This window comes from Dasypus novemcinctus, chromosome 11 (genome assembly GCF_030445035.2).
Source record: "Dasypus novemcinctus isolate mDasNov1 chromosome 11, mDasNov1.1.hap2, whole genome shotgun sequence".
NCBI lineage: Eukaryota > Metazoa > Chordata > Mammalia > Cingulata > Dasypodidae > Dasypus > Dasypus novemcinctus.
In genome coordinates this window covers 29,267,975-29,282,225 of record NC_080683.1, presented here as the reverse complement: position 1 = coordinate 29,282,225, position 14,251 = coordinate 29,267,975, and the positions used below count along the sequence as shown (strand labels likewise).

The 14,251-nt window shown below is 35.5% G+C and overlaps 1 non-coding gene across 1 annotated transcript; it reads right to left on the bottom strand.

Annotated features, from left to right (window-relative positions):
* Positions 1-1,457: 1,457 nt before the first annotated feature.
* On the bottom strand, positions 1,458-1,559 carry LOC111762792 (U6 spliceosomal RNA). Its single transcript, XR_002795816.1, has one exon. It is a non-coding gene; the product is annotated as a U6 spliceosomal RNA (small nuclear RNA).
* Positions 1,560-14,251: the final 12,692 nt, after the last annotated feature.

Below are 14,251 nucleotides of genomic sequence, written 5' to 3'. Positions count from 1 at the left end.
AGTAAGATAGTCAATATCCATATCTTTTCTATAGTAGACTAAACTTCATTTCCCTTTACCTAGGTTAAACAATAAATCAGCTCAATTTTCACTCATTGTCATACTGTTCCACAATGCACAATGCCTGGGATGACGTCTACAATGACGTCAACACAAGGCTTTTGCTCTCCCAACCATTTTTCATGAATCTTTTCCCATTAATTTCAGTTCAAATACTTTCCCTTCCAACTTACAAGGAATATGAGGGACAGGACTTAACCTCCTCCATAAAGCAACAACAATGAAGTACACGAAACAAAGATTTTTCAAGACACTGGACAATGGACGACAAAGGAGAGTGGTTTCTGGGAGAGAGAAAAGTGAAAGGAGAGAGAAAACAAGGTGAGTCCTATAATTGCTACAGCTTATTGCCCGCCTTATGTAAGTTTTCTAGCCATGGTGCAGGGAGGGGAAATCCAGACAAAGCCTAGTTAATGTTTATACTAACATTTTACCATTGATAGTTAAATTACCTGATTAAAGTACTTCAACTGATTTATTTAACTTACTAATATTTGAAGTTGCAAATGGTTTAGCCCATGAAGGTAGGCTATTTACTTTACTTTTCTTTACTATTGAAATAAAGAATACTTTATCAACAAAAAATAAAGTGATTTTAACATATGTCGATTTAATACCAAAATAGCTAGTATCATCTGCAGCCAAATAATTTGCAATTTGTTGAACTGGAGAAAAATTAAATTCAGATGACAATTAAACAGCTTCTGAGCATGAGTGATCAACTGGAGAAAAATTACATTCAGATGACAATTAAATAGCTTCTGAGCATGAGTAATCTTTGAGAATATTAATGTAAAACTTTCTGATCTAAAAGAACTTCCACATGGAGTTGGCTTGTGAAATCCAACTTGTTTCTTATTGCTATGAGCCTTGCATTTGGAAACTCACATTTCATCCTAATATTAAATTATGACACTTTTGCTATATAAAGACTAAGAACTGGAAACTTCTTCACTGAAATATCATGGAAGATTTTATGAACCTGAACTTATACAATTATATATAAAATGTTTGAGGGAACTACTAGTTGAAAAACAATTTTTTTTTAGAGAATCACCAAAGTATAAATACACAATACATTTTAAATGAGTAAAATTGCTCTCAAATATGAAGATTTTGTATACATAGGTATCAAAGTAGAATGAAAAATGATTTTGAAACTCAGATTTCAGAATAGGATGATCTTTCTAATGAGATATGAAGCTGGACAATAGATTCCACTTCCAGCTCTTCCACCAGCTCTCTCTAAGGATTTGAGCAAGGTGATGGGATCTAACTATATCTTTGTTTCCTCATTCTTAAAATGATAATATTGGAAGTCCCTTCTAAATAGAAAATTCTTTTTAACTTTATTTTTAAAAAAGTTTTAGATTACAGAAAAGTTACATTGAAAATATAAAAATACAGGCTGCTTCATGCATTTGTATGTCATCCTTGCACAGAGGCCATGTTAAACTTTTCTGTGTCGTTACAATTTTAACATGTGCCCCTGAAGAAGCAAGCACTAGAAAATTCTTTCACTTTATAAAGTCTAGGTTAGTTTTTTAAAGGAATAAAATGTATCTCTCAGTGTTAAATTGTTATACAACTCTCAGACAATTACCATGTCATAATGAAAAGTGAGGAAAATGAGAAGTTTGTAGTATTCATTTTGAATTTAATCTCTTAGTTTTCCATAAATAGAATATTTTCCAAAGCTAATCCATTCTAGATACTATAATGCCATGAAAATGCTATGAAAGATGAATTCAGTTTTAAGAATTTTGTTTTTGTTAAAGATATACAGATGTATATATTTGGAAACATTAGTTAAATACATAGCTTATCTGTGTGCATTTGATAGCATTTATAACTATTCTCTAAAGGGCACACAGGGATACCACAGTTCTTGTCCATTCTGAAATACAGTTTCTGGAATTGGGTAGGGATTTATTTCTCTTTCTTTGGTATTGACCCAAGGCTTTTAGAATTTACTTCAGATCTCAAGATGTTTCATTTTTATCAATGGACAATTTTGGGGGTGTCACTGGATAAATTAATGTATAGTTATTAGAAATATTTTAATCCATACTTGAAGTAAAAGAAATGGAGGTTTTTTTAAAGTTAAATTCACTTGAAATTGATGACTTATTTGTAATAAACATTCAATCAGATAAATAAACTATCTGCATTTTAAACAATGTGCATTTTTAAAAGTTTAATCATGAATCCATTTTGACTCCAATATTTGGTAACTTTTAAAAATTTAGCATACATTTGAGTATTTCAACTTAACACTGTAAGTCTCAAATAACTATAATGGCAATAGTAGCCTGGATAATTAATGCCACCAACCCCCAAAATCCAGTTATTTAACAGAATAAAAGTTAATTCCTTGACCATGTCTCAGTTGGATAAGGTTCTGACTGCTCCTCTATTGGTATTCCTTCAGTCGTTAACTCAGCAGACCAGGCTCCTTCCATTGGGTAGTTACTGCATCTCAGAAACAGGAAAGGGTATGTGTGAAATATGTTATTGGAGGTCTTACAACCAGGCCTTAAAGTGGAGTACTCCTTTTTCTTCCACATCCCAGTGATTGGAATCTACTCAGAGGGTGTTGGGGATTGAATCAAGCCCCTCACAAGCCATGTTCAAATCTTTTTTATTAGAGTTGTAGGTTTACGAAACAATCATGCATAAAATACAGGATTCCCATATCGCCCCCCCCCATTATTAGAATTTTGCATTGGTGAGGAAAATTTTTTAAAGTTGATGAAAGTACATTTTCACAATTGCACTACTAGTTATAGTCCATGGTTTTACTTAGGGGTCATTGTTTGTACAGTACAGTATCATGGAATTAAAAAAAAATTATTGTTACCATTTTTATAACCTAATACTTCTCCTCTTATCTATATTCATATATATATATTTCAGTGCTGTTAATTTTGTTCACAATGTTGTCCTACCATCACCACCATCCATTACCAAAACATTTCCTTCATTCCAAATAGGAACTTTGTACATTTTAAGCCTTAACTCCCTATTCTCTATCCGTACCTCATCCCCTGATAATCTATATTCTAGGTTCTGACTCAGTTTGCTTATTCTAATTATTTGATATCATTGAGATCATACAATATTTGACCTTTGGAGTCTGGCTTATTTCATACAACATTATGTCTTCACAGTTCATCTATGTTACAAATTGTATCAGAACTTCATTCCTTTTTTACAGCTAAATAATATTCCATTGTATGTATTGTACCACACTTTATTTATCCATTCATTGGCTGATGGACTATTGGGTTGCTTCCATATTTTGGAAATTGTGAATAATGCCACTATGAACATTGGTATACAAGTATCTATTTGAGTTCCTCCTTTATTCTTTTGGATATATACCTACTAGTGGGTTGCTGAGCCATATGGTAATTCCATACTTCACTTTTTTTTTTTAAAGATTTATTTATTTATTTCTCTCCCCTTCCCCTCCCCACCCGGGTTGTCTGTTCTCTGTGTCTATTTGCTGCATCTTCTTTGTCCGGTTCTGTTGCTATCAGTGATATGGGAATCTGTGTTTCTTTTTGTTGTGTCATCTTGTTGTGTCAGCTCTCCACGTGTGTGGTGCCATTCCTGGGCAGGCTGCACTTTCTTTCATGCTGGGCGGCTCTCTTTACGGGGTGCACTCCTTGTGCGTGAGTTTCCCCTACGTGGGGGACACCCCTGCGTGGCCGGGCATTCCTTACGCGCATCAGCATTGTGCGTGTGCCAGCTCCACGTGGGTCAAGGAGGCCTGAGGTTTGAACCACGGACCTTCAATGTGGTAGACAGACACCCTAACCACTGGGCCAAGTCCGCTTCCTCCTCCATACTTCACTTTTGAAGGAATTGCCAAACTGCCTTCCAAAGAGACTACACCATTTTATGTTGCCACCAACAATGAATGAGTATTCTATTTCTCCACATCCTCTCCAAAACATATAATTTTGCTTTTTTGTTTGTTTGTTTTAGCAGCCATTCTAATGGATGTGAAATGGTATCTTGTGGTTTTGGTTTGCATTTCCCTGATGGCTAATAATGTTGAGCATCTTATGTGCTTTCTGGCCATTTGTGTATCTTCTTTGAAGGTATGTCTATTTTAGCCCATTTTTAAATTGGGTTGGTTGTCTTTTTCTTAAATTGAGCAATTTATTCATAGATTCTGGATTAAAGGAAATAATGAGAGGGAACTTTCCAAACTTAGCTAAAGACATGAATATGTACATCCAAAAGACCCAGACCACCAAGCAGGATAAATGGGCAGAAAAACACGGTCCCTCACTTGTTGGTCAAACTGTCAAATTCAAAGGTCATGGAAAGAGTTCTGAAATCTGCAAGAGACAAATTTATGTACAAGTAAATCCTAATTAGATTACATGCCAATTTCTCATGAGAAACCAGGAGGCAAGAAGGCAGTGATTAAATACTTAAAGTGTTGCAAGAAAATAACTAACAACCAAGAATTTTATATAAAGTGAGACTTTTGAAACTAAGGGAGAGATTAAGACATTCCCAGATAAACAAAAACTGAGGGAGTTCATCACTACTAGATCTTGCCTACAAGCAATGCTAAAGGGAGTTCTTCAGACTGAAATACAAGGACACTATACAGTGGTACAAAACAGCATAAAGAAATAAATACCTGTGGTAAAAGTAACCATTTGTGTAATTATAATTGCCATTATTATTGTATTGCTTGGTATCTAACTCCCCTTCTTATTTCCTATAGGTGATAAAATTCAAATGCAGAAAAAGTAATAATAAATCTGCTTTTAGACATACAATGCATAGAGATAAGTGGTAACAAGTAGAAAAATGTTGGGGGGCCTGAGGAATGTAGGAAATGTATATGTGCATGCTACTGAAGTTAAGTTGGTATCAAACCAAATATGATTGTTATATATTCAGAATGTTAAATATTAACCTCATAGTAACCACAAGGAAAATAGATGAAAAATATATCCAGATAGTAATAGGGAGGCACTCAATATGGTGCAGCATAATAAAAGCAAATAAATATAAGTATAGGCATAAACAGAATAACTGAGAGTCAAAAAGGTATAAAGCTTACAAAGACTAAGTATCAAAATGACAGAAGAATGTCCTGTATTATCAGTAATGACTTTAATGTAAATGGATTAAACTCTCCAGTCAAAAGGCAGGGATTGGCAGAGTGAATAAAAAAAGCATGGCTCAAGACTATGCTCTATGCTGTCTGTAAAACACTCACTGTAACTTAAAAGACAGGTTCAAAGTGAAGGGATGAAAAAAATATATACCATGTAGGTAGTAACCAAAAGAGATCTAAGATAGCTATACTAATATCAGATAAATAGACTTTAAGTAAAAAAGAGTTATGATGGACAAAGATGGTCATTATATACTGACAAAGGGGCCAATTAAACAAGAAGACATAACAATTATAAATCTATATGCACCTAAAAGCAGAGCCTCAAAATATAAGACGCAAATACTGACAGATTTGAATGGAGAAACTGATAGTTCTACATTAATAGGAGAATCTGTTATACCACTTTTAATAATGTACAGAATATGTTGATAAAAATCAATAAGGAAATACAAGATTTGAATGATACTCTAACTAGGCCTAACAGACAAATATAGGCCACTTCACCAAACAATGACAGAATATACATTCTTCTCAAGTACATGGATCATTCTCCAGGAAATACCATATCTGAGGCCACAAAACAAGTCTCAAATTCATAAATATTGAAACCATACATTGTATCTTCTCTGACCACAATAGAATAAAGCTAGGAATCAATAACAGAGAGGTAAATAGAAAACTCACAAAGATGTGGAAATTAAACAACTTACTCTTAAACAACTGTTTTAGTTTGCTAAAGGCTGTTGGGAGCAATATACCAGAAATGGGGAGGGGGTGGGGATTGTTGGTAACATGGCCTTTAGGTCAGGCAGGTAAGGCTCAGCTCTCACTAAAACAATGGAGAAAGAGCCAAAGTCTGCCTTGGGGAATTGCTTTGGGGTACAGCAGACCAGGACACTGCTTCACAACACCCAGGAGAGTGAGGGACAGAGAAATGAAGAAGCCAAAACAACTAATTGTGAGTTATTAAACCTTCCAGCCACTGGAAAGGTCTCACCTCCCCTACCCCTGAGATATTAAGCAAGGGTAAAACTCCTGGCAAATGACATCTGACAGGAGAGTGGATGTCTTCCTCCCTGCCAGTTGCTTTGGATATATAGAGAATGGGAAGGTGTTCTGAATCATCTAAGAGGGTACTGGAAAGATAAAGAAGCCAAAGGAAAATTGTAACTTGATCACCCCTGTGGCTGGAAGGAGCACATACATTCCACCCTCAGGGCAAATAGCACAGGAGGAGCTGCTGGCTTCCAGCTCCTATTGGACTGTGCCGGTGGATTCCTGGGGAGGAAGTGGCATCTGGGAGGGTAGAGAGTGGTTTTTTTGCAGTGAATCAGGCCAGCTGAGTTACCCTTAAATATCAGAAGGGGCCCCAACTTGACAGGGAGAAGAGAGGGGGATCTCCTTAGGCAGGATGTCATGCCCAGCTGCCCAGGTAAAGAAAGGAAGTATATCAGAGAGGCGGCAGGGACAGACAAGCACCTAATCAGCAGGACTCTACCAAACTGTAAGGAATCTAACCTGCTCAAGGGAAAGGGGTGGATAGCCTTCTGAAAGGCTAGCTAAACTAAGTAGACAGGTTAGCACTGTGGAAGAATTCCTGCCTTGTATATATGATGTCTCTGGTTTGATTCCCAGCTCTTAGAGAAGTGATCCACTGGGTTATCAGGTTTCTAGCTGAAACTTTATGACAGAGAACATATAGATGTCCTCTTTGTATTAGTTTTTATAGGATCTCTCTTGTTTTTTTAAAATATTCCTTTCAAAATTTTCCTTATTTTACTCACTAAAACCCAGTTCAAAAATTGCAGAGGGCAATCTGCAGGGAGATTGACTGATGAACGCCAGTAGCCTGGGAAGATCCTTAGGGGTCTAAGAGGGAAATCTATTTTTCCATGCTTATTTTTGTTTTTTGTTCTTTTTTCTCTCTTTCTCCTTTTTATCCTTCCTTTTTTTCCCTGTGGTTTTTTGTTGTTGTTGTTGTTGTTTGTTTTGCTTACCAGTTTTCTCTACCTACACTATTTTTTCTTGCCTTCAATTCTCTATCTTCTGTTTTCTGTTGTTCTTTCATTCCACTTCTTTTTGTTTGGTCCTTAATTTTTCTTGTTTTTATTTCTCTCTCTCTCTCTTTTTCTCTGTTTACTTTCTTTTCTACTTTTTTCTTTCTCTCTTTTCTTTTATCTTTTCCTCTCTTCTCATCATTCCAGCCTTTTAATTCATTCTATACATTTTTCTCTATTCTGTATTGTGTTTTATTGTTTCTATTCCACTTTTAAAATCTTATACATCTTTACTCCTTACTCACATTAATTATTCATTTTTCTAGGTCTTGTATGGTTCCTCTCCTACCTTATACTGTTATTATTACTATTATTTTTCTCTTCCTATCTCTTTCTTTTCTCTGCTCCTAATTTTTATTTCAAGGGAAGATAGACAACAGCAAAGAAATGGAATAAGAGAAACAAAGTATCAAAGTGAAACACACACAACAGCATATAACCCAGAGTAGAGAGAGAAACTAATCAGTGGAATAAACCCATCAAGATAAACAGATGCCTATACACCAACAAAAAATTACAAGCCATACTAAGAAACAGGAAGACATGGCCCTGTCCAACAAAAAAACTAAAAACCAAAAGGAGATGAAGAAGATGGGCAACTAATCAGAGTTGTCCAAACAAATATGAATCAACTTAATGAAGTGAAAGAAGAAATTAAGGATATTAAGAAGACACTGGGAGAACATAGTGAAGAAATTGTAAACACATATAAAAAGATAATGGATATGATGGTGATGAATGGCACAATCCAAGAAGTCACTGGAAGCACATAACAGCAGGTGTGAACAGTCAGAGGAAAGCATCAGTGATGTGGAAGATAGCACATCTAAAATCAGACAAGATAGTAGAACAGATAGATAAAAAGATAGAAAAAATCCATCATGGACTCGGGGATTTGAATGACAACACAAAACATACAAACATATGCATTATAGGAATCCCAGAGGGAAAAGAGAAGGAAAAGGGTATAGAAAGTGTGCTGGAGGAAATAATGGCTGAAAACTTCCCAAACCTGCCAAAAGAGATGGACATACGTGTCCAGGAAGTGCAATGAACCCCAAACAGTATAAATCCTAACAGTCCAAGGTCCACTCCAAGACATATACTTCTCAAATTGTACAATGCTCAAACCAGGAGTATTGAAAGCAACAAGAGAAAAGAAATCCATCACATACAAGAGAAGCTTAATAAGATTAAGTACTGGTTACTCATCTGAAACCATGGAGGCAAGAAGGCAGTGGTATGACATAGTTAAGGTGCTAAAATTAAAAACTTCCAGCCAAGAATTCTCTATCCAGCAAATCTGGCATTCAAAAATGGTGAAGAGTTCAAAATATTCACAGATAAACAGAAATTAAGAGAGTATATCAATAAGAAACCTAAAGGGAAATACTAAAAGTAGTTCTGCAGGTCTAAAGGAAAAAATGGGAGAGAGAGTTTGAGGACAGTATAAGAATAACTGGAATAAAAACAACATATGGCACACATAAACCTAAAGAAAATATGGCTAATGTAAGTATTCCTTGACAGTAATAACATTTAATGTTAGTGGATTAAACTCATCAGTCAAGAAGCACAGATTAAAGAATGGATAAGGAAATATCACTCATCTATATGCCGTCTACAAGAAACCCACCTTAGACCCAGGGATGCAAGGAAGCTTAAAGTGAATGGTTGGAAAACAAATTTACTAGCAAACACTAACCATAAAAGGGCAGGAGTAGCTATAGTAATACTGAACAAAATAGACTTTAAATGCAAAACTATTGTAAGAGACAAACAAGGACATTATATATTAATAAAATGATTAATCTATCAAGAAGAAAGAACAATCATAAACATTTATGCACCTAATCAGAGTGCCTCAAACTACATGAGGCAAACACTGGAAAAACTAAGTGGAGAAATAGATACTTCTACAATTATAGTGGGGGACTTTAATACACCATTATCAACAATAGACAGAACATCTTGACAGAGAATCAGTGAAGAAACAAAGACTTTGAATAATACATTAGAGGATCTGGACCTCTAATATATAATAGGCATATACAAAATATTACACACAAATACAGTAGGATATACATTTTTCTCCAGTGTACATGGATCATTCTCCAGCATAGACCCTATGCTAGATCACAGAATAATTCTCAATGAATTCAGAAAGATTTAAATTATACAAGGTAATTTCTCTGACCACAATGAGATGAGCTGGAAATCAGTAGGAGACAGAGAACCAGAATAGGTACAAAGATGTAGAAGTTAAACAACATTCTCTTAGACAAACAGTGGGTCAAAGAGGAAATCACAAAAGAAATCAGTAACTACCTTGAAATGAATGAAAATGACAACTCAACACATCAAAACCTATGGGATGTAGCAAAAGCTGTACTGAGGGGGAAATTCATAGCCATAATGCCTATATTAGAAAAGGAGAAAGAGCTAAAATCAAAAACCAATTGCACACCTGGAGAAATAAGAAAAAGAACAGCAAACTAATCCCAAAGGAAGTATAAAAAAAGAAATAACAGAGATTAGAACAGGCCTAAATGAAATTGAAAATAAGAAAGCACTAAAAATAAATAAATAAATAAAAAACCCAAAAGCAGATTCTTCAAAAAGATTAATAAAATTGACCAGCCCTTAACTAGGCTAACAAACAAAAAGAGAGAGAGATGATGCAAATGTTTAAAATAAGAAATGAGGAAAGGAATATCACCACTGACCCCACAGAAATAAAGATTCTCATACAAGGATATTTTGAAAAATTGTATGCCAACAAGATGCATAACTTAGACAAAATGGACAAATTTCTAGAAACACACAGGCTACATTGTCAAAAGAAGAACTTGATGAATTCAACAGTCCAATTACAAGTAAAGAGATAGAATTAGTCATCAAAAACTTCCCAACTAAGAAGAGTCCAGGTTCAGACAGCATCACAAATTAATTCTACCAAACCTTCCAGAAAGAACTAACACCAATCCTGCTTAAACTCTTCAAAAACATAAAAGTGGAGGGAACATTGCTTAGCTCCTTCTATGATGCCAACATCACCCTAATACAAAAGTCACAAAAAGATGCCACAAGAAAAGAAAACTACAGACCAGTCTCTCTAATGAACATGGATGTTAAAATCCTCAACAAAATATTTGCTAATTCTCTTCAACAACACAATGCAAGGATGGTTCAACATAAGAAAATCAAACAATGTAATTCACTACGTTATCATATAGAAAGAAAAAAATCACATGATCATCTCTACTGATGCAGAAAAAGCAGTTGACAAATTACAGTATCCTTTCTTGCTAAAAACACTCAAAAGATAGGAATAGAGGAAACTTCCTCAATATGATAAAGGGCATATATGAAAAACCCACAGCTAGCATCATATTTAATGGTGAAATCCTAAAACCTTTCCCTGTAAGATCAAGACAAGGATGCCCACTGTTACCACTCTTATTTAACATTGTGTTAGAGGTACTTGCTCAAGCACTTAGGTTAGAAAAAGAGATAAAAGGCATCCAAATTGGAAAAGAAAAGGTAAAAATTTCCTTATTTGCAGATAATATGATCCAATACCTCAAAAGCCCTGAGAAATCTACATCAAAGCTTCTAGAGCTTATAAATGAGCTCAGTAGAGTGGCAGATTATAAGATTAATGTGCAAAAATCAGTAGTATTTCTAACAACAACAACAAAAAGATTTGAAAAAACAAATAAAAAATAAAAATTGAAAAAGCAAAAAATATCAGTACCATTTCTGTACACCAGTAATGAGCAATCTGAGGAGGAAATCAAGAAAAAAAAATCCCATTTACAATAGCAACTAAAAGAATCAAATATCTAGGAATAAAATTAACTAAAGATGTAAATGACTTGTATGCAGAAAACTACACAACACTGTTAAAGGAAATCAGAGAAGACCTAAATAAATTCCTTGTTCATAGATAGGAAGACTAAACATCATTAAGATATCTATACTACCCAAATTGATCTACATAATTAACACAATCCCAATAAAATTCACCACAGAATTTTTTTTACTGAACTGGAAAAGCTAACTTTGCATTTTATTTGGAAGGGCAAGGGGCCCCAAATAGCCAAAGACATATTGAAAAAGAAAAATGAAATCAGAGGAATCACACTACCTTACTTTAAAATATACTACAATGCTACAGTAGTCCAAACTGCATGACATTGGCACAATGATAGAGGCACTGAACATTGGAACTGATTTGAAAGTTCTGATACAGAACCTCACATATATGGTCAACTGATGTTCGACAAGGCCACCAAGCCCATTCACCTGGGAGAGAATGGCCTCTTCAACAAATGGTACATGGAGAACTAGATACCCAAATCCAAAAGAATGAGAGAGGAACACAATCTCACACCTTATACAAAAATCAATTCAAGATAGACCAAAGATCTAAATATAAGAGCCAAGACCATAAAGATCTTGGAAGATAATGTAGGGAAACATTTCCAAGATCTTGTATTAGGAAATGGTTTCATGAACTTTACATCCAAAGCATGAGTAATGAAAGGAAAAAAAAAAAAAAGATAAATAAGGCCTACTCAAAATTAAAAATTTTGCACCTCAAAGGAGTTTTTCAAGAAAGTACAAAGGCAGCCTACTCAATGGGAGAAAATATTTGGTGACGATATATCTGATAGGGGCCTAATATCTGGCATATATGACAAAATACTACACTTCAAAAATAAAATGACAAACAATCCATTTTAAAAAATGGGCAAGTGATTTGAATAGACACTTCTCCAAAGAAGAAATAACAAAAGGCTAAAAAGCACATGAAAAGATGCTCAACATCACTATTAGGGAAATGCAAATCAAAATTACAATAAGATACTATCTTACACCCATTAGACTGGTGGCTATTAAAAAAAACAGAGGACTACAAGGGTTGGAGAGAATGTGGAGGAATGGGACTCTTCATCCACTGCTGGTGGGAACGTACAATGTTCAGTCATTGTGGAGTACAGTTTAGTGTTTCCTCAGAAAGCTAACTAGAGAATGGCCATATGATCCAGCAATTCCCCTGCTGGGTATATAACCAGAAGAATTGAGAGCAAGGACATGAACAGATATATGCACACCAATGTTCATAGTGGCATTATTCACTATTGCCAAAATTTGGAATCAACCCATATGTCCATGAACAGATGAATGGATAAGCAAATTGTGGTATATACATACAATGGAATACTTCTCAGCAATAAGAAGGAATGCAGTATTAATACATTGGATAACCTGGATAAATCTTGAAGACCTTATGTTGAATGAAGCAAGTCAGGCACTGACCAACAAATATTACATGATCTCACTGATATCAATTGAGTAAATTGAGTAGACTCACAGAGCTAGGATCTGGAAGATAGATTTAGAAGAGTTATAAAGAGAGAAGAAGGTTGTGAGTCAAGGCCCATATGGGCAAAATCTATGATAAGGTGGAAGTGTGTAATTGTGCAGTGGAGGGACATGACAGTTGTGCAGTGATACTTTTGGGTTGGGCAGTGCTGGTTTCTCAGATGTGTAGGGTGGGGAGTGTGGGTTGGACTGTTCCTGGAACTGGGGGAAGAGTTGGAAGAGGGAGCAGTTGAACACTAGAGTTTGGTGGGTATGTGATTAAAACTACAACATTGGGATTTGGCAACATGGCAGGGGAGGGTCACTAGTTTAGGGTGTTGGATGTGGAGGGCATTTGGGATAGAACACACCTGGGGCAGGCTTCTAGGGAGTGTGTGAGTGTTCATCTTGTCATAATGTTTTGCATCAGTGGGTGGAGACCCACATAATGAGTGGGAAGGTGTTGGACTCCCATCCTGAGGAGTACTGCTATGTTCTCAAATAGAGGGGCAGGAGTCTCTCTAGAGCATAGGTAGTGCCTAATTGGGGAGGACAGTACAGTATGTCAAGCCCTCAATGTTGTTGCAAGTAACTATGAATCCTATTCTTCAAGGAGTGAAACCTGGTGGTTGCCATAGGTCCTGAGTGGAAGGGGAGGGAGGAATAGAAAGATGGAACGTAGGGCATTTTGGGCGTAATGGAAGTGTTCTATATGACCTTGCAATGATGGATTCAGGCAGTGTTAAATTTCCTCAAAATTTATAATAATGTATGGTCCAAAATGTAAACCATAATTTAAACCATTGACCATGGTTAGTAGCTATGTTCCAATATTTGTACATCAATTGTAACAAATGTACCATCCACATAAAATGTCATTAATAGAGGAAAGGGGAAAGGGGAGAAGATGTTGGGTATATGGAAAATCCTATATTCTGTACATGACCTTTCTGTAACCTAAAACTTCTTTGAAGACAAGACATAAAGAGTAAGACACTGGGGAAATAAATGGAAGAAAATGTCACTATACATGCAAGACAGCATATCTTACAGTTATGAAAGATACACTGTCAAAATTTTTTTAATATTTTTTCTTTATTTTTTATTTTTCCAAGTCTTTATTTAAATTTTTTTTGTATTTTATTTCTTATTTTTAAAACTACCATTATTATTTCATTTTCTTATTAATTGTATTTGACTATGGCACCAACAGACAGCCACCCCAGTATGTGCAAAAGGGTTACTCTGCTTCCTCCATAACAGGGCCAGGGACCCACAATGAGAGAGTAAGCTGGCTCCACACCGTGCCAGGGAGAGCGTTAGAGAGCAGCCAGCAAGGACACTATGAGCGTCTATCATTTTTAAAGCCATGTTTGCTTGATTTGTAACTTACCCAGTTACTGCAACCCTTTAACTATATTTTTAGAGTCCTGAGGAAAAGGGCACTGCCAGTTGTTAACTGTTCAAAGATTCTGTGGGGAAATGGTATCCTGGAGTGTTTTATGCTGCCATCTTGGTTGATTGGAAACATCTATATATTTTTTACTATTATACTATTTTTTTTTTTAAAGGTTCCTAAGTGATTCCAATATGGAGCAAAGTTTGGAAACCA